Source organism: Alexandromys fortis, unplaced genomic scaffold (assembly GCF_014885135.2).
Source record: "Alexandromys fortis isolate MF-2015 unplaced genomic scaffold, M_Fortis_MF-2015_v1.1 scaffold_90, whole genome shotgun sequence".
NCBI classification, from domain to species: domain Eukaryota; kingdom Metazoa; phylum Chordata; class Mammalia; order Rodentia; family Cricetidae; genus Alexandromys; species Alexandromys fortis.
In genome coordinates, this window is record NW_026067985.1 from 2,539,547 (window position 1) to 2,561,123 (window position 21,577).

General features: G+C 47.2%; 1 long non-coding RNA gene across 1 annotated transcript; it reads left to right on the plus strand.

Annotated features, from left to right (window-relative positions):
* Window positions 1–2,254: 2,254 nt before the first annotated feature.
* Window positions 2,255–16,115, plus strand: LOC126511741 (uncharacterized). Its single transcript, XR_007594772.1, has 4 exons — window positions 2,255–2,478; window positions 4,086–4,171; window positions 13,172–13,273; window positions 15,876–16,115. It is a non-coding gene; the product is annotated as an uncharacterized lncRNA (long non-coding RNA).
* Window positions 16,116–21,577: the final 5,462 nt, after the last annotated feature.

Genomic DNA, 21,577 nt, shown 5'->3' on the forward strand with positions numbered 1-21,577 from the left:
GGCTGAGGCACTAGGGTCTCTGTGAGTTTGAGGTCAGTTTGATCTACATAGTGAGTTCCAGGCCAGGCCTGAGCTACACAGTGAGACCCTGTCTCAAAGCAAAAGCAACAACAACAAATGAACAAGCAAAAACAAAAAGATTATTATTATTATTAGCAAATTGGCAAAGACCAGTTGAGTAAAACTGTATTAGTAAGGGGGAAACAAATTCAGATGAATTGTTACAAACTCTAGGACACAAAAGTCACCCCTTACCATAAGTGTGGCTCAGTGGGTAGAGGGTTTACCTAGCAGGAAGCCATGGACTCCATCTCAGGACCTTATCAACCAGGTGTGCTGCCAAACATCTGTAATCTGGCACTCTAGAGGTAGGGGCAGGAGAATCAAGAGTTAAAAGTCAATCTCACCTACATGGCAAACTTTCAGCCAAAACCTGCGCTGTGTGAAATCCCTGCCTCTGTCCGTCTCTTTCTCTTTGTCTCTTTGTCTCTCTGTCTCTCTCTCTATGTGTGTGTACATGCATGTATATATGTTTATATATACATACTAATATACATATGCAAACATACACAGGTACACATACATGTGTATATATGTACATAGTTTGAGTTATAGGCTCAAACACTCCTGAGCCATAGAAGCACTTCCCTTCATTAATGTGTGGAACATGTCTGTCACTTACTCCTTTACGCTATCCCAGGGGAAGAGTTCAAGTAAAAGATGAAGTGGGTATGTCCCCAAGACAACAGACCCTGTATCCTGCTGGGGAGGGCAGGGGATCCTTAAACCACGAGGAAGATAGTTCTGAAACAAACAAACAGGCAACCTCATGGTTCATGCCCCAGATCCCTCAAAGAACTCCATAAAATGCCAGTTTCTCTGTCGGCAGGCAGGAAACTCCCCCGAACTGGTGTGGCTTACTCTTCCTCAATCCCTCCCATACCTTTTTTTTTTTTAATTAAAATTTTTGCCTGGGGAAGGAAACACAGAATTTCCCCATGGGCTGGGATGACCACGTGTTCTCAGAAGAAGGTGGCAGAGGGAGGGGAGAGCGTGAAGGGATATTGGGGAGCCGCTGGCTGATGTGGTCTTTGAGGATGGAGGGCAGCTGGCCAGGGACCAGAATGAGCCCTGCCTTAGTCCAGTCAAATTTCGTTCATGCTCCCGACCTACAGAGCTGTGGGAGAGAGTCTGGGCTCTGAGGTCACCAGGTCAGTGGTGACTTGTCTTGGCATCTATAGGAAGCCATGTGCCTGTCGCATCAGCAATTCTTCATGGAGACATCAGCAGGCAGACATTCCTGGGAAGGAGCAGGTGGCGGAGCCCGCTTCTCCACTGAAGACTGTCTCGGCAAATGAGCGCACACCCATCGACTGGGGATGGGAAATCAAGCTGAGTGTGTCCACAGAGGCTGGAAGGAAGCGCACACCAATCGACTGGGGATGGGAAATCAAGCTGAGTGTGTCCACAGGGCTGGAAGGAAGGGCAGCAGGAAGGGAGAGAGAGGAGAAACAAGGAAAAGAAAAGAAATAGGAAGTGGAGCGAAAAAATAAGCTCAAGCCAGGGGTAGCCACACATATCTGTAATTCTAGCCCTCTCAAGAGGCTGAGGCAGGAAGATCACTGTGAGTTCAAGGCCAGTCTGGGCTGTATAATTTTTGTATTAAGAAATAAAAAGAATGAGGCCAGCCTGGTCTATAAGAGCTAGTTCCAGGGCAGCTCCAAAGCTATAGCAAAACCTGTCTTGAAAAAAAAAATAAAATAAAAACAAGGAAGGCAAGAAGGAATGAAGGAAGGGAGAAAAAAAAGAAAGAAAAAGAAAAGAATTTTGCAGATTTTCAGGGCAGTTGCTCTCAGGCCTTGAACTCCTAACTTCAGGCTGCCAGAGAAAGATCAGGACCACAGGAGCTGGCGTAGACTAGAGGTGGCAACTTCTCCAGAGAGAAAGGGAACAGCCCTGACTTGGGTGGCTTTCGAGCCTTCATGTTGGAAACAGTCACATCAGCGGGGCTTGCTGCTCTGCCAGTGTTCTGCAGGGTAGCTCTCCCGTTGACAGCTGTGTACCTCAATTCCAAACCAGACAAGGGCCCTCATTCCCAGCTGCACCCAAACCAGGAAGGTGGCACACGGCTCCCTCTGCCATTCCCACATCCAGCATTTAAATCACAGGAAAATGACCCTAGTGACCCCTATTTCAGCAACACCCCCAGGTAAACAGGAAGACACGTGCCGGTCCAGTTCGGTTCCACCCCGCAGCCAGCCCCACGGGAGCTCTTCTTAGCCCACCCGCCACAACCCTTTGTCTTCCCTGCGAGGCACATCTTCCTCCTGCCAGGGGACAATCTGCCTGCGTGAAGCGTTAAATCCCAAGAAGTGGGAAAAACGAAGACAGCAAAACAAAAGCGTTTCCACCGTGCCACCTACAGTGCTCAGAGCTGGGCCCAAGCTATTTTAAAACGAATGTCACGCGGGAAGGAAGGTAAGCCTTTCTCATTCAAAAAAAAAAAATCTTGTCACAGGACAGAACTGGGTGAGACAACCGTGATAATGGAGCCCCAGTGGCTGCTTCAGCCCAGTAGCTGTGTCAGCAAGGCTTCAGAGAACCGAACGCCAGCTTTGCGCTTGCGCGGGGACTCTGGAGGCGGGCTGACCAGATAGGTTCAAAACCCGAGTTTGTGTAACTGGAAGTTTCCAAAAACTGCTGGATATTTATAACCAGGGCTACACCCAAAGCTAGGGTGAGCTGGGGACACTTCCCTTCCCTCCGCTCTCTTCTCATTGGGTAGGAGAGGGCCATGCAGGAGAAGGTGAGCCCAGCAGATGCTAGGAACCCATGGCGATGCCTCACCTAGACCAGAGGGTACAGAAGGGCCTTGCTGGGCTGCTGGAAGGTCACGGTCAAGACACAGCCTGGACTTGAAATTAGAGAGACTAGAGACAGAATCCAAGCTCTGCCATTTGCAGGATATGTTTGTATGGCCCCTCTACCCAAGCGTGTGATTTTGTCAACCTTACACTTCTCATCTGTTAAATGGGTTTGATAACAGCCTCGCGTGAGTTGTCAGCTTTAAAGAGAATGTCTAGTGGCCACCTGATGCCACGTGGCTGCTCGTGCGGCTGCTGCTGTAGCCCTGGGGAGGCACACGATGGGGAGCTGGGTGTGTACACTCATGCCCTCTGAGGCCAACACCAGGGCCTAAGGCAGGAGGATGGCCACAACTTCCAGGCTGTCCTGGTGTACAGTGTGAGACACTGTGTCTAGAACAAATTAGACTCAGCCCTGAAAGAGACATCTGCATCACCACTGCAAGGCTCGGGGAACATGGAGAAAGAGAGGAAGGAAGGGTAAGAGCCCGAAGGTGAGGGGTGCTATGGACACTGCCTTCTGGACGTGGCGGGGCTGCTGTGCCCATGACCTGACTGCAGTTGTGATTGCCCACATGCCACCTACACAAGAATGAGCCTGTCAACATCTGTCACCTCTGGGGTGGGGGTGGGGAGCTCGTGGGGCCCCACCCTCTGGGGGGAGTTAATAACATCTGGGGGAATGGGAAGCTTATTCGTCAGTGGTGTGGCCACTCTGAGTAGCCATACTCACTCAAGCAGCCCTAACTCAACTCAACAGGTCTCTCTCTCTCTCTCTCTCTCTCTCTCTCTCTCTCTCTCTCTCTCTCACACACACACACACACACACACACAATAATAATAATAGAAATAACAAGCAAACAACAACCCCCCCACAAGATAATAGTATGAAGTCTGTTGGGAAGAAGGGGTTCTGAGGAAATAAAAAGGAGATGAAAGAGGATAACCAAAATACTACATACACATATATGAAATTGTCAAATAATAAAATAAAAATTTGGAAGAGAGAAACAATGAAGAACCAGGAGGGAGATTACATGCAGTACTGGGGTTGTCTGGTTTGAACATGTATCAGAGAGACAGTCAGGCGAGGCCTCTGGTGATTCCTCACTCAGCCTCTGGTCCCCAGGAATCTCCTCCAGATATCTGCAGCCAGACAGTGCCAGCTTCCTCAAACCAAACCTCACCCAGATCTCACCAGTCCTACCCTTCCTTTGCCAGCTCCGTGGTGATGTTCACACCCCATGTGCCTGCAGAATCAAGAGTCCCATCTCTTCAGCACCCAGGTCTCCAATGGCAGGTGCATGGTGAATAGATGACAAGGGACCACAGAGGGTGCTGGGTGGAGCAGGTGGGAACTGTGAATCTGTGGAGGAGGGGCCACGGTGCACAGATCTGTGCACACATGCACATAGGTGTGTGGAGTGTAACTTTCCTCCTGGTGGGACATGATCATGGCCACTTTAACCACTGCAGCTGTGGTCCCCTGTTGGTCTCATTTTTGTTTATCTTATTACCTTTTCTTTCTTTTGGACAATACTTGATAATTATTCTTTTTGTATATAGTTTTATGTTAGGGTTAGAACCTTCTTAATTAGACAAAAAGGGGAAATGTTGTGGGAATTTGGTCCAATAAGCCAATGGTATTGAGGTGAATTAGCCCTATGGGCACAATCTTCTCTGGATATGTGAACAGATAAGAACTGAGGATAAGGGTTGTGTACTCTCTGTGGGACAGTGAGGGACCTGGCAGAGTTACAGCTTGGGGTTCCCCTTTGCCCTTGAGGAACGAGGTCATGTCGCAGTGGTGGAGAGCTGGATCAGTGGAGCAGCCAGCTACATGGCTTGGATTCCTCCTCCCTTCTTGTAATCATGGAGCATGGATTTGATTTAATAGAAGATAAAACAGTCTTAAGGATTCCCGCTATAGCACCTGACATGCCATCAGGCCTGCTAGCTTTTGTCTCATGGGGCTCAAGAGGCCCAAGGGACTCATGAGGTTCTCGTGAGACCCTGAGATAATGTGAACGAATTGACTTGCAGGACTCTTGAGGGTGTAGCTGCCCGTCCACCTCCCCGGGGACTGTGGGAGGGTGGTACAGCTCTTTGTGAGTCATCCTCCAAGACACCCAGGGGACTTCTAGTGGTGGCTTTGAGTCACCTGACAGCAACTCTCAGATTGGATGGAACCTTCTCTTCAGGGTGAACAGACGTTTCTTAACACCTTTTCAGGATGAGTCATGTAGTTGTGAACAGACATGTGTGTGCATGTGTGTGTGTGAGAGAGAGAGAGAAAGGAGAGAGAGAGAGAGAGAGAGAGAGAGAGAGAGAGAGAGAGAGAGAGAGAGACTGTGCATCTTCCAAGGACTGAGGCTGTTAGGGCTGTGTAAGTTGTTAGTGGTCTCTTGGAGACCATTGTAGCTCCTCATCTTGACCTTGGAGTCCGAAGGGCAGAGTTTGGAAACAGCAGAGGGATGTTACTCTGACAATTGGCACACTTCAGATCATCTCTAGCATCAACCAACCACCTGAGGTGGTTTTAAGGGCACAGCTCCTGGTGAGACTGCCTCACATGAAACACCAGCTACAACCACGGTCTCCAGGCCACCCACACTTCTGACCAGTGGCTATAAAACCAGAGAGTGGCTACTCCAGTGACCACCCCTCCCCTTTGGTTTAGTCATTCACCGGGACAGCTGGTAGATCTCAGGAAAGCACCATACATACCGAATACTCGTTGTGTGTTATCATAGAAAACACAACCAAGACCAACAAGGGAAAGATGGTCAAGGTGAGGGTAGGAGGTCACTGAACCCAGAGCTCCTGTGAGCCTTCCATTAAGGCAGGCTACCTCTGGCCATGTCTCTGTGTTCACCCCTACCAGGAAGCCCCAGAGCTCATGTGCAAGGGTTTGTATCTGATTTTCTTTCATAGGTGAGGCAGACTGAATCACCACCAAAGGGCTGATCTCAAGTGTCCAGTCTCATGTCCTTCGCAGAGGCCAGGATAGTCCAGAGGGCCAAGTCTCTCATGTGGACACAGACCTTCTGAGGACTGGCCCTGTCCTCAAACATCTATATTTTTTATATTTATTTATTTATTATGTATACAATATTCTGTCTGTGTGTTTGCCTCAAGGCCAGAAAAGGGTACCAGACTCCATTACAGATGGTTGTGATCCACCATGTGGTTGCTGGGAATTGAACTCAGGACCTTTGGAAGAGCAGACAATGCTGTCTGCTCTTAACCTCTGAGCCATCTCTCCAGCTTATCAAACATCTATATTTTAGCATGCCCCTAGATGCATGCAGAGAGTTGGTGGGTAACAAAGACTCTCCTATTACAGGAGAAATCCTAGAGAAATTACACAAGAGGCTCATAAGAAATGAGGATGATTAAGACCATTTCAGGACACCAGGATGGCAGACTGGAATCTGTTGCTGAGAAACCCAAGTGTTTATGTCTGCACCAGTTTCATACAAGATGTGTATTCCTGATCCAATAATCCAAAATCAGAAGAGCTTGGAACCAGAAACTTTCTGGGAGTTGACACGATGTCAAGTGGGAAGTTCCAGGCCTTGCAGCCATTATCCTGTACATTGCTGCAGAGGATTAGATGGGAGACCATCAAGCAGCTGTGTAAGGTGTGGATGAAAGACGTGGATGTTGGGATTAGACTTGGGTTCTATCCCCAAGTCTTTAACATGTTTGCAAATATGAAAGTATAATGAAACACAAAGAAAGCAGTGTTAAAAGGAAAGTTCACAGCACTAAACGCCTACATAAAGAAGCTGGAAAAATCCCACACTAGTGAATTAACAGAACATTTGAAAACTTTAGAACAAAAAGAAGCAAACTCACCCAAGAGAAGTAGACAGCTGGAAATAATCACATTGAGAGCTGAAATCAACAAAATAGAAACAAAGAAAACAATACAAAGAATCTATGATACAAAGAATTGGCTCTTCTAGAAAATCAACAAAATAGACAAACCTTTATCCAAACTAACCAAAAGGCAGAGAGAGAATATCCAAATTAACAAAATCAGAGATAAAAAGGTGGACATAACAACAGACACAGAGGAAATACAGAGAATCATTGGGTCATAGTTCAAAAAACTTGTACTCCACAAAATTGGAAAATTTAAAGGAAATGGACAAATTTCTGGATAAATATCAATTACCAAAATTAAATCAAGACCAGATAAGCAAATTAAATAGACCTATAACTGCTAAAAAAAAATAGAAGCAGTCATCAAAAGTCTCCCAATCAAAAAAAGCCCAGGATCAGATGGTTTCAGCTCAGAATTCGACAAGATTTTCAAAGAAAAACTAATAGCAATACTCTTCAAATTGTTCCACACAAGAGAAACAGAGGAAACATTGCCAAACTCTTTTATGAAGCTCCAGTTACCCTGATACCAGAACCACATAAAGACATTACTAAGAAAGAAAATTACAGACCAATCTCACTCATGAACATTTGATGCAAAAATACTAAACAAAATACTGGCAAATTAAATCCAAGAACACATCAGAACCATCATCCACCATGATCAAGTTGGCTTCATCCCAGAGATGTGGGGATGGTTCAGCATACAAAAATCTGTCAATGTAATCCACCATAAAAACAAACTGAAAAATAAAAACCACATGATCATCTCATTACATGCTGAAAACATTTTTGATAAAATATAGCATCCCTTCATGATAAAGGTCTTGGAGAGAGCAGGGATACAAGGAACATACTAAACATAATAAAGGCAATATACAGCAAGCCAACAGACAACATTTAACTAAATGGAGAGAAACTCACAGCAATCCCACTGAAATCGGAAACAAGATGAGGCTGTCCACTCGCTCCATGTCTATTCATTATAGTTCTTGAGGTCCTAGCTAAAGCAATAAGACACCAAAAGGAGATCAAGGGAATACAAATCAGAAAAGAAGAAGGAAGTCAAACTCTTACTATTTGCTGATGATATGATAGTTTGCATAAGTGACCCCAAAAATTCTACCAAAGAACTTCTACAACTCATAAACGCTTTCAGTAATGTAGCAGGATATAAGATTAGCTCAAAAAAATCAGTAGCCCTCCTGTACACAGATGATGAAAGGGCTGAGAAAGAAATCAGAGAATCAACACCCTTCATAACAGCCACAAATGGCATAAAATATCATGGAGTAACTCTAACCAAACAAGTGGAAGACTTGTATGACAAGAACATTAAATCTTTGAAGAAAGAAATTGAAAAAGACACCAGATAGTGGAAAGATCTCCCATGCTCTTGGATAGGTAGGATTAACATAGTAAAAATGGCAATCTACAGATTCAATGCAATGCGAATCAAAATCCCAGAAAAATTCTTAAAAGACCTCGAAAGAACAATATTCAACTTCATATGGAAAAGCAAAAAAACCAGGATAGCCAAAACAATCCTGTACAGTAAAAGAACTTCTGGAGGCATCACAATTCCTGACTTCAAATTCTACTACAGAGAGGTACAGTATTGAAAACAGCCTTGTATTGGCATAAAAACAGACAAGAGGACCAATTAAACCAAATCAAAGACCAGGATATTAATCCACACACTTTTGAACACATGATTTTTGACAAAGAAGCATAAAATATCAAATGAAAAAAAGAAAGCATATTGAACAAATGGTGCTGGCATAACTGAATGTCAACATGTAGAAGAATGAAAATAGATCCATATCTATCACCATGCACAAAACTCAAGTCCAAATGGATCAAAAACCTCAACATAAAGCCAGCCACACTGAACCTCATAGAAGAGAAAGTGGGAAGTACACTTGAACACAATGGCACAGGAGACCACTTCCTAGATATAACCCCAATAGCACAGACACTGAGAGAACAATTAATAAATGGGACCTCCTGAAACTGAGAAGCTTCTGTAAAGCAAAGAACATGGTCAACAAGACAAAACGACAGCCTACAGAATGGGAAAAGATCTTTACCAACCCCACATCAGACAGAGGTCTGATCTCCAAAATATACAAAGAACTCAAGAAATTGGTCATCAAAAAACAAATAATCCAATAAAAAAAATAGAGTTTAGACCTAAACAGAGAACTCTCAATAGAGGAATCTAAAATGGCTGAAAGACACTTAAGGAAATGTTCAACATCCTTAGTCATCAGAGAAATGCAAACCAAAACAACTCTGAGATTCCATCTTACACCTATCAGAATGGCCAAGATCAAAAACACTGGTGACAACTTAAGCTGGAGAGGTTGTGGGGTAAAGGGAGCACTCCTGCATTGCTAGTGGAAGTGCAAGCTGGTACAGCCCCTTTGGATATCAGTATAGCGATTTCTCAGAAAATTAGGAAATAACCTTCCTCAAGACCCAGCAATACCACTTTTGGGTATCTATCCAAAGGATGCTCAATTATACCACAAGGACATGTGCTCAACTATGTTCATAGCAGCATTGTTTGTCATAACCAGAACCTGGAAACAACCTAAATGCCCCTCAGTCGAAGAATGGATAAGGAAAATGTGGTCCATTTACACAGTGGAGTACTACACAGCAGAGAAAAATAATGACATCTTGAAATTTGCAGGCAAATGGATGGACTAGAAAACATCATATTGGGTGAGGAAATCCAGACCCAGAAAACAATTATCATATGTACTCAGTCATAAGTGGTTTTTAAACATAAAGCAAAGAAAACCAGCCTACAAATCACAATCCCAGATAACCTAGACAACATTAGGACCCTAAGAGAAATGTACATGGATCTAATGTACATGGGAAGTAGAAAAAGACAAGATCTCCTGAGTAAATTGGGAGCATGGGGACCATGGGAGAGGGTTTGAAGGGGAGGGAAGAGGCAGGGAGGAGAACAGAGAAAAATGTATAGCCCAATAAAATAAAATAAAGAAATTCAAATGGGGCAGAAGTATTGCACTCCTATAATCGCAGAACTCAGGAGGCAGAGGCAGGTGGGTCTCTATGAGGTCAAGGCCAGCCTGGTCTACAGCATGAGTTCCAGAACAGCCAGGGCTACTCAGAAAAAAAAAAGAAAGAAAAGAAAAAAACTGAAAACAAACAAAAAATAAGCAAAGGAAGGAAGGAAAAGGAAGGAAGGAAGGAAGGAAGGAAGGAAGGAAGGAAGGAAGGAAGGAAGGAAGGAAGGAAAGAAGAAGAAAAGACAGGAGAGGAGAGGGGAGGGGAGGGGAGGGGAGAGGAGAGGAACTGAAAACACTTCTGGTCCTAAGCCCTATGGGTAATAAATACTCTATAATCAAACTCAAAACCTCAGTTGGGGTCAGTAAAATGGCTCAGCAGGTAATGGAGCTTGCTGCCAAGCCTGATAACCTGAGTTCGAGCCCCAGGACCCACATGGTGGAATGAGAGAGCTGACTCCAGCTGGTTGTCCTCGCATTATACCGTGGCACCCATACATGAGAGCTATGGCATGTGTGTAGTGGTCAGTGGTCAATTTATCTGTTCTCACCTTCTACCACAGTGGGTCACCGGGCTTGGCAGCAAACTACTTTACCTCCTGAGTCATCTCCTTAGCCCTGGTCTCTCCTATTCTTAGCACCCAGAATAACGAAGCTGCCCATCCAAGAGACCTCATCTTTCTGTCTCTGAGAAAGTGCACTTTTCGCCCAAGGGGAATCTTCAGCTTCCATTTGCTGCCCACGGGTGACCGTGGGCTGAAGCGAGTACTGCCTGGCTTTAATGCAGGCCTTGCCCCCGTGGAAGGTGAATCCGGTGGATGTCTGGATTTTCAGTGTGTCTGTGTGGAAGCAAGCTCTGAAGGTCTATCTACATGGGTTCTTTAAGAGCCTTGCATGTATTTTTATTGGCATGAAGGTTTCCCAACAGACTCCACAGCAATCGGGGGGAATTGCTCATTGGCCAGCAGAAGATCTGAGCTCTGGAACACCGAAGACAGGATGGACACTCAGTGCTGTGCACATGAGCAGGTCCCCACTGTTACTATCTTAAGCATGTCCTGGCCTGACCTGACTCCAGCTTGTGTGTGTGTGTGTGTGTGTGTGTGTGTGTGTGTGCACATGCCTGCACACGTGTGTATGTGCAGATGCCTGTGTCACGGAACACCCGGCAGTCAGAGGACAACCTTGCATGCTGGTCCTTACCTTCCATCTCCTCTGAGACAGGGTCTCTTTGTTGTCTGAAGGACCCTCCCGTCTCCACCTCCCATCTTGCTGCTGGAGACCTGGTCTTACAGATAGGCTGGCTTTAAAGGATTCTGTGGGATTCAAATTCAGGTTCTCGGGGTTGCATGGCAACTCCTTTATCCCCTGAGCCATCTCCCCAGCCTCCACCAGGCTTCTTGGAAGTTCCTGCCATGTGAGTCCCAGCTTGCCCTTGGCCTGTCTTCCTCACAGGCCTGAGGAGAGGGAGAGGCTGTGATAGGGTTCTTAATGATCTTTCTCTGGATTCCACTGCTCTGACTGACTTCATCGTTAATGAATATTCATAGAGAGGGATGATTTGCTAATTGAGTTCTGACTAGACAGGTAAGTACTTGCAAGCAAGACCATTACGTAATGGGATGCAGGGAATGTGTACGCATATTAAAATGTGCCATAGGAAGGGACAGGGCTGGAGGTCTTCTCTGCATTCTTTCCCTGGCTCCAAACACAAGCTAGGATGCGCACAACAGGACCTGAAAAGGCCACACATCATCTGGGGCTAGCAAGCCACCAGAAGCAATGCCCACTTCAGGAGTAAACGGTGGATAATTGTTGTCCCCAGTGGGTGACCAGGCACTCCGGAGCTGCCCTTGGCATGCAGCCTGGCCCTCCTCACCCTCCTTGCTTCCCTCCTCAGGGATTTAGATGGGTGATAGATGCCCCCACCTCTGCGAGGCTCAGATTTGACGATCTATGCATCAGAGCTGGTGGGTGGCCCAGTGTCTATGGATTCTACATTTGCCAGGCCTGTTAAATGACCTGGTACACCTATGAACTTGCTCCCAGCCACTGTGTTAGGTAGACAAAGCCTGAGTTACACCCCCTCCCCTCAAGGGTACAGAGGAGAAGGCAGGGGGAAAAGGAGACAAGACACTATGAAGTTTGAAGTTGTCCAATATCACCAGAAGAAAAGCCAAGTTTGTTTCCTGGCTGGGAGCTGCCATTTGGTTATGGCTATTGCTACAAAGGGCACACGGATACTGTGTGTGTTTATCTGTTCAAAACAGGGTCTCACTTAATAGCCTAGACTGTCCTGGGGTTTATCGTGTAGCCCAGGCTAACCTCAAACTCCTGTCTCATCCTCCTGAGTGCTGGGATTACAGGTGTGAGCCAGCACACTCAGTAGTCTACAGGCTTAGTCTTTCTCTCTGCACTCCCTCTGTCTTGGTGAAAACTATCCCTTCTCATCCTCTTTTCTCTTTGCCTGCCTTGATCAGGGTTTATTTTAGTATTCTAAGAAGTATGCACTTTCTGGGCCCTGTTGATTCCTGTTGGGCACTTCTTTGGGACGGGAGCTGTGCTGTGTGTCTTAGGGTGAGTAGAAGCCCTGGTCTCTACCTACTAGATGCTTATAGAGACATGCTGTGGTGATGATGCTATGGCCCAATGTCCCCTGGCTTGAATGCAGAATCCTTCCTAGTAACCACTGTCCTGGACCCGGCAGTCACACTGCAAACCTTCTGTTCTAGCTCGATTTTTAACCTGCTCCACAGAGTGACCATATATATTCCTGTCCACCCGGTCCTTCTGAGTACAGAGGTAGACATCTAAATTACACAGGAACAGTAGGTGGGTGCTCAGCCTCTCCTAAGTGAGTGGGGACATTTAGTCATCAAAGCCAAGCTTATTCTAGAAGGGAGGGTGTATTCAATGTGTCCCAAGGTCATATGTGACTTCTATAGCTGGCCTTTGCACTCCTGGACTGTATCCTCTGAGAAACAACCTGTGAGGAGACAGGGAGGAGAGATAAACATTAGAAATAAAAAATTTTAATATCTATAGGCATTGTGCCTGCATTGTGTCTGTGCATCATGTGTGTGCAGTACCCATGGAGGCCAGAAGAGGGCAGTGGATTCCCCCAGAACTGGAATTACAGATAGCTGTGAACTGCCCCATGGTCGCTAGGAATCAAACTCTGACCCTCGGGAAGAGCAGCCTGTGCTCTGAACTACTGAGCCATCTACCCAGCCCCAACAGTAGGATTCTTTTAGTTAAATTTTTCTTTCATACAGTATGTTTTAATGATGTTTCTCCCCTCCACCAACTCCTCCCAGATCCTCCCCACCTCCCTACCCACCCAACTTAAAGTTTCATTTTGTGTTGTTTTAGGATTTGGAGGAGGGGGAGAGGAAGAAGGAGAGAGAGAGAGAGAGAGGAGAGACTACACTCAGGTTGACAGCACAGTGCCAGGAAGTAGAGACAACCCAATTGGTGAGTAAGCAGGTGAATGAATTGGGAGTCTGTCATAACAGGGACTATCAGTCAGCCTCAAAAAAGAGAGAGGGTCGTTCTGACACCCAGTAGGACACAGAAGAAACGAAACATTTCCTGTGAAGTGAGCCAGTTCTGAGAGGACACAGTGGAAGCTCCCACTGACAGGAAGCACCTGGGAGCCCCTGCGCCTCCTCGCTAAACTCACAGAGAGAAAGGAGGGAGGGCGGTGGGCGGCTGCGGGGCCTGGAGATGGGTGGCGTGTGAGTTAGCAGTCGCAGGGTTTCGGTTCTAGATGAGAGGTCTCTGTGCACTCGGGCAGCCTCGGGAGTGCACGTGGTGTCGCTGCTCTGTGTGTGCGCGGTGGCTGGGGTGGGAAATGACACGTGTGGGTACCGCACAACAAAAATAAGAGATTATTTTTGAAAATGAGGATCCAGGGCTGTGCCGAATGGGAAGTGCCAGCCGCAGGCTTGATGGATTCTCGTCACTGGTTTCCGCCCCACACAGGAGGGTCTGTGGGTTCGTTAGACTTGTCCCAAGAGAGTTTTATGAGTGTCCAGCCTCAGACACATGGCTTATCAGAAAGTACCTTAAAAATAGCAAGATGCCACAGCAGGTAAAGCCTGCTGCCAAGACTGACGACCTGGGTTTACGCCTCAGGACACACATGATGGAAGGAGAAGACCAGCTCAAGAAAGTCGGTTCACATAACCGCCATATGTGATCTGTGGCTTGCTCGAGTGCTTGCGCACACACATACACACACACGCACACACGTGCATGCGTGCACACACACATGCTTGCAAACATGCGTACACGTACCCACATATACACATAAAGAATGCTAACAATAGCAGTGGGATGACCGCAGCTTGTTCCCCTACCCCCATTTTGGAGATCTCCCTTACTCCAACTCAAGTAGCGCTCAGGAACCACCACCTCCCCCGTGTCCGTCTGGGTGGCATCCCTGTGGTCTGTTGTTTGTGGCGGCTTTCTTGGGATAGTGGTTTTTAATCCCCTACTGGTGAAAGAGAGATTGTCCTTCCCAGCCTCAGAGCCCTGGCTCTGCCCTACCCTGTGAATCAATAGAGGGAGGCTGGGCTGTCCTGTTCCTGACACCCACACAGGCTGCAGCTTGCCGGCATCAGGCCCGGCCTCACCAGCGCTTTCCCTGGGCAGTCCTGTGTAACTGGGGTGAACCTCGATGATCCACAACAATCAGATAAAAGGGCTCATGGAGGCAGTAGACGGGAGAACCAGAAAACCTCTGCTTTAGTGTCAAAAGCAAATTGACTGGTCAGTGATCAGGAGACATGTGGAAACAACCAAGAAACTGAGCATCCTTGACCAGGACAGATGACAGAGGACCCAGGATTGAGCTGGGGAGGCCCCGGAGTACCATGTTCTGGCTCTCTCCACCCTATGGGAGAAGAGTGGGTGAGCGAAAGACAACCAATGATTCACAGTGAGAGAGCAAATCACACCTGCAAGTATGTGTGTGTACATGCACGCATGTGCATACATGTGCACCTGCATACAGTTGTATGCGTGCACATATGTATATACAAGTGTACATGTGACTGCCTTTAAGTGTGCATACACATGTATGTAGGCCTGCTTGTATATATTTGTGCCTGATTTCATGTGTATGTATTTGAGTGTGTGTGTGTATATGTTCCAGCATGTGTGTGCCTGCTTTCGTATGTGCATACACATGTGTGTAGGCCTCCTTGTATGTTTTTGCCTGCTTACATGTGTGTATGCATGCACTTGAGCACATATACATGCATGTGTGCCTTCATGCATGTGTGTGCAAGTGTGTGCATGCAAGCGTATGTATACCTGGATGTGTGTGCGTATGCATATGTTCATACGAATGCACATGTGCCTACTTTCATGTTGGCAAATATGTGTGTGTCAGCAGAGCCATCGAAGTCTGTCTCCAGCAGGAGGAGGTCAGAGGTGGTAAGATCTGCATCAGATGCTGGTATAGCCTTAGTCAAACCACACCAGATTTTAGCTTCCATGGCGGTTCCTTGGGAATATTTTCCCCGAGCGGGACTGTTTCCAGACAGAAAACAAAACTGCTCATCCCACATGCAAGGAGCATGTCTCTGCCAGAAGCACTAACTCAGCCTAGGACCTGCAAGGGCCCGTGCTTATCACCCCTGCAGACACGGGGAAAAGGGGTCTACAAAGGGACGGGTGTTGCAAGGCATTGTGACTACCTTTCACCTCCAGTACTTGGGACGCTGAGGCAGGAGAATCACAAGTCTGAGACCAGCTTGAGCTATATAATAGGACTTTAGCTCAGATTAAAAAAAAAAAAACAGAAATGAAACTAAACGTTGAGATTTAAAACTGCCGCATTTAAATGCTGGTACACGCTGCTTGTTGTAGGGATATCAAATTACCGAAGCCCTCTCCACGGAAGTCTGGAGGGTGCCCTTCCCTGCATAATGGGAAGAGTCTCTATTTGATGTTACTTCCGATAACTACATCTCTCAGAGCGAAGGCAAACATGTAGGGCCACGGGAGTCGAACAAATATTTGTCCTGTGGTTAATATTAATGTGTATGTGTTTCCTTGGACCTTGTAGCCCGCTCTGAATTAGCGCCAACTGGTCAACAATCCACAGCAGCACAGCCAGTGAAGAGACGTGACTGTCGCCTTGCAAACAGGCCAGAGCCCTTCACCGTAGCCTCTGGTGACACATTTCCCCGCTCCTGGCTTGGGTCTTAATTGCCGACATGAACTGAGCCCCAATTACCGGGAGCACTTGAAAGGCATTATTGTGTCCCCTGATGTCACCTAAGCCCCCCCCCCCCCCCCCCCCCGTCCCACCTTCTCTCTTCCTCCAGATGTTTGGGCAAAGACAGAGAAATGAAGTCGCTTGATCTGGGAGTGTAGCCCTTGCCTAGACGTGTGTTACACCGGATGCCACACCCAGTGAAAGAGAGAGACAGAATTTAAAAACAAAAAACGAGCCTTTCGCCAAAAGTCAAGCGACTTGGTCCTACATGATGACGCAGACAGATGAAAAGCCCTGGGTTCAATCCCCAGCACCGCAGACAGTGGAACACAACAGAGCATGCCTGTAAGCCACAGCTTGCCCGATGCAGGAGAATCAAAAGTCCTAGGTCATCCTCCGCTACACCGTGAAGTCTCGGCCAGCCTGGGCTACGCGGGCTACAGCCTGTCTTAAATAACAACAACAAATTTGAAAACAAGTGAGAAATAAACGTAATTTGGGGGGGTCATTATTTACTTTAAAGATAATAGAGGCGAGATGGGAGGAGCTGAGGTCACAGGAGCGCACACCTCCGTCAGCCGAAGTGAGGCATCCGTGCTGGCTGCTGGGAAGGAGACACTCACTGCCTTAGAGGACAGCCGCAGCTGGGCTAGGAAAGTCTGCGTGCATCTGACTTTTGGTTTGCTCATCCGCAGCAGAAGCTAAAACAGATCAAGCCAGGCAAAGGCAGGGGGACACACTGGGGAGCGAAGAGGCTCCCAAGCCAGACCCTCCTGGATTCCGTGTCTGTGTGTGTTGCTATGAACCAAACCCAGGTCTCATGGGCTTGGCAGGTATCTTACCGCTGAGCTCCATCCCCGGGTCTTGTTGCTTCTGGCCCCTAACTCAAGGTGTGCCTGCCTTGACCAGCTGAGGCTCACACATGTATACCATCACATCTGGCTGAGCAACACTTCAATATTTAAAATGTAAACTCGGGGTCTGGGTGATGGCCCAGTGGGTTCAAAGCAGCCGGTACACAAGCAAGAGGCCCAGGGTTCCAGTTCCATGTGGTGATTCACCTGTGCTGGAAGACTTGGGGGCTGGAGGCAATTCTCTGAGCAAACTGGTTGGCCAGACCAGTGGCATCAGTGAGCTCTGGGTTTGATTGAGACCCAGGGGTGGAATAAGGTGGAAATGTGATTGAGGAGGGGTTTCCTACATGAACATCAAGTCTTTTACACGTGTGTGTATGTGTGCGCACATGCACACACACACAATTGTTGTGTTCTGGCTCCCTTGACTGTTCATGAGGCTACTCACAACTTCAGTGTCCCCAGTCCTCCTAAAACTAAACAGTAACAAGCACCATAATAAACTGAAGGAACGAGCACCCTGGAAGGAATTTCCTCAGCTTCTTATTCGAAGGGCATCAGTTTCCTCAAAAATGATCTTCTGTAAGAACTCGGGGCAGAGAACTTGCTGCAAAGTGTGTGGCTGGCGGCTGGCATTGCCACGTTGCCAGTGAACCAGACATTGTTAAGATGGCTAATGAGCTGCTTCTGCTCGGGTACAAACACCAGGGGCAAAGACTTTAGAATTAAGTAAATTAATTAATGCAGGGGAACTTATGTTTTAGGCTTATCAGCAAGCACAGAGGCAATAGATGAGTTCATTGACTGTACTGGCTGTCTGGAGTGCAGGGTCACGGTGATTGATTAGTGATGTCTGCCATGGCACAGCATAGAGAGCTCCACTCAGAGTGAGCCTTTTTTCCACACCTGATCTAGATGTTTAATACAGGACATACGCAGAGTCGAGACCTGTCCAGTTAAAAATCAATTTTGATGAAGATGTTGATTTTCTTTTCTTGGAGTCATTTTACTGCTTATCTATGTATATGCTCCATATCACCCTTTGTCTATTACAGAAGTGAAAGAAAGTGCAGGGAATTAGCAGACAAAATCAGTGAAGGGTGCAATTGTGAGCGCACGTGTACACACACACACACACACACACACACACACACACACACACACACTGCTCAGTAGCTCACAAAGAACCAAGCAGCATGAGGAATAGACTGCCCTTCTCACTCCCTTTTCTTCTGAAATCGTTCCTCCTCTCCCGCTGTCTTCCTTTGGACCTGGATCCCAGGTATAACTCCTCAGCCAGGGTCTGTTTTAAAACACGCCCACATCAGAACCTCCTTTGTCTCTCTGGTAAACACTTGCTCTGAGCCCCTAAGGATTTTTAGAAGTATTTGGCATCTCACTCACAGTGCTCAGCCATGTCATGACTGATGTACAGACGTCCTAGTGAGCCGACTTTAGGTAAAAATAGCCCCATGCTGCTGCACAATACATACTACACCCCAAGAACTTGTGCGGAAATGATCCCATTTCAGCCGACAGGGCCAGGGGAGGTTTGCTTCTCATTTTGCAGATAAAAACGCTGAAGTACCTGAGAAGCAAAAAGGATTCCTCGGTGTTGCATAAGTGACCTAGCTTGCCCTGTTCTTTCCTGTGGGGGTCATGATACCAGGTGCAGGTACCAGCTATAGGAGGAATACCAGCAAGTTAGTAAAATTCCAGGGACCTCAAGTTCCCATCTATCAGCAAAGGTGGCAGCTGCCTCATCAGCGTGGCACCGAAGTGGAAAGGTAGAAGCCCGGGCCCCTATGAGGCAGGCTGAGAAGTTGGCCCTCCAAAGGTGCGTCCAAGCTGGGCACGGAAGACCCAGAACCCGCAAAGTGGAAGCAGGAGAATCATATGTTTAAGAGCAGCCTGGGACTTTTTTCGATGGTTTTTGAAAAACATAGCGCAGACCACTTGCTGTGCAGGGCTGATGACCCAGTTCTACCTAGAACCCATGGAAAGTTAGGAGAGAAGCACAAAATTATCCTCTTCCTCCACATGTGTGTTATGGCACACATAAACCTGCAATCACACACATAGGACATGCCTATATACCTGTAATGATAAATAAATAATGTTTCATAGTAGGTTCTAGGAAGCTGTGAAGTCTCCCTAAATAGCACAAAATGTGAGCAAGTCAAGGCCTTCGGGGTGGGAGGGTTACCTAAGGTGGAGAGCCATTGACAAAGACACCTGATGACAACCTCTGGCCTCCCCGTGCATGTGCGCAGGCACACCACACACACACACACACACATGCACGCACATGCCAGGTAGAAGGGAGAAAAACGTGGGGGCCTCTCAAAGACTGTCATGCAAATCATTGGTGTGATATGCTGAGAACACAGACTCTCCCCAACCTTGAGACACATGAATATTCCCAGAAGTCAAGAGGTAGAAACAACACCCTTGTCCACCAACGAGCCAATGGACTAATAAAATGTCATCAGGTCACGGGCTGGAATATTATCTCCCCATGAAATGGAATGGCGTGCTATGGCATAAAGACGCCTGGAAGGCGACGCTGAGTGACAGCGGCCAGTTACAGCCTACATGGACCGTGACTCTAGGACAGGCAAACCACAGGCCAAGGACACAGATGAGGGGTTGTCAAGGGTCCACGGAGAGGGTAACCCGGATGACGAAGCGAGGCATAAGTTTGTGTATGTTCTGAATGAAATAGAGGCATTGCTGGTACTACACGGAACATGCTAAAAGGCACTCGCTCAAATATTTTAAACTGCTATATTTGTGTCATCTTTATTTGCCCTGAATTGTTCATATGTGTATATATATATGTGTGTGTGTGTGTGTGCATGCATGTGCGTGTGTGTGCATTGGCGTGCATGTAAGTGCATGTATGCATGTAAGTGGATGCCAGAGGACAACTTCTGATGTCCACATTGTTTTCTTGAGACAGGGTCTCTCCCTGGCTGGAAACTTACTAGCAGGCTAGGCTGGCTAGCTACTGAGCCCCAGGGGTTTGCCTCTCTCCTCTTCCCAGCACAGGAATTGCAGACCTGAAGCTTTAAAGTCACACTACAAGTACAGCTTCCTGGTGTGGTGAATATCTCTCCTACAACCTGAGCAGTTTGTATCATAGAGCAAACCCCAGGCCCCAGAGCAGGGTCCAGGGTCCAGGGTTCCCTGCTGCCGCCACACTAAAACTTTAAACGTCAAGCTAACGGTAGGCAGGGACAAGGTTGGCTCCAGACAGGGAGCTTTGTCTACTCTGAGGAGGGCCATTATACCATCAGCCTGTGACTCAGAGCCTTCCATGCACACTTCCAGCTGACTGCAGATTCATCACTAGGAAGCCCCTGCCAGAAGCACACTTGGTGCTGGGCAGGCAGAGAGCTTTTGAAGGTCCTTCCACAATCTTCCCTTCCCTTTGAAAACCCACATGCTGGTTTTTAAAAATTTCTTCTAGATGGTGCTGGCCTTTGCATTTCAATCTCTCTTCTGGAACCACATACCTTTTCCAGTTCAAGGAACTGGGTGGAACAAGTCAGGTCTTCAGAGACTTCTAGAACACGAAGGGCACAGTGCTCCTGGCATGTCAGAGCGCCAGCCTTGTTCCCAAACGCCTTGTCCTGATCTAAAGCAGAGAGATGACTTTTTCCTCCATGTAAAGGAGGCCACCATGGGCCCCAGGTGTGCAGAGGCAGGAGCTGGGGCAAGTCAAGCCTGGCTTCCAGTCACGGTGCCAGCAATGAGAGCAACCCCAGCACACCACGAGGGAAGTATTACAAAGCGGGGCATGGTGGCACATGCCTGCTATCCCAGCTCGTCAGAGGTGGAGACCAGAGGTCCCAGAGTCCGAGGTCGTCCTAGGCTACACTTTTGAAGCTAGCCTGGGCTATATGAGCTATATATTTTGTAGCCTTTAAATTAAGATTTCCTACCCTTTGTGATTATTCTAGTCATCTCTGGGAACTGGGGGGTGCAGGATGCATGGGAGCAGGGGATGCTTGACAGTATGTATGGAGACATACACCTTATAGACTGGAGTTCTCAGGACATCCTTCAACACAAAGCGTAGCACAGTCTGAAGTCCCGATGGTGCTGAGGCAGAACATCCAGCTGTGTAGCTGGAGATGTGGCTCAGTGGTTAAGAATACTGGCTGTTCTTGCAAAGGACCTATGCTCAGTTTCTAGTGCTCATATGGAAGCTCACAACCACCTGTAACTAAAGCTCCAGGGGAAATCATCCAATGCCCCCTGCTGGCCTCTGCACGCACTGCACCCAAGTAGTGCACAAACATATATGCAGGCAATACACACTCATAAAATAAATACAATTCTGTATTTCCTTTTAGTGCTACTTTTGTATTTGGGGCACGATCTAAACTGTCATAAGAGGAGCTGAGTAGCGAGGAACAAGTCTGTCATTGCAGCTACAGGGGAGATTGAGGTAGGAAGGTCACAAGTTCAAAGTCAGGTGGAGCTACAGAGTGAGTTCAAGGCCAGCGTAAGTGAGACTCTGGAGAGCCCATCTGGAAATAAAAACCAAAAAGGACTTGGTTAATAATTCAGCGGAAAGTGTTTGCCTAACATGTCTTAGGTACCACTTTCAATCCACTGGGAATAGAGAAGAAAGAAACTGATGGAAACACTTAAACACTCTAGGATGCGGGAGGAAACGAGGATCCA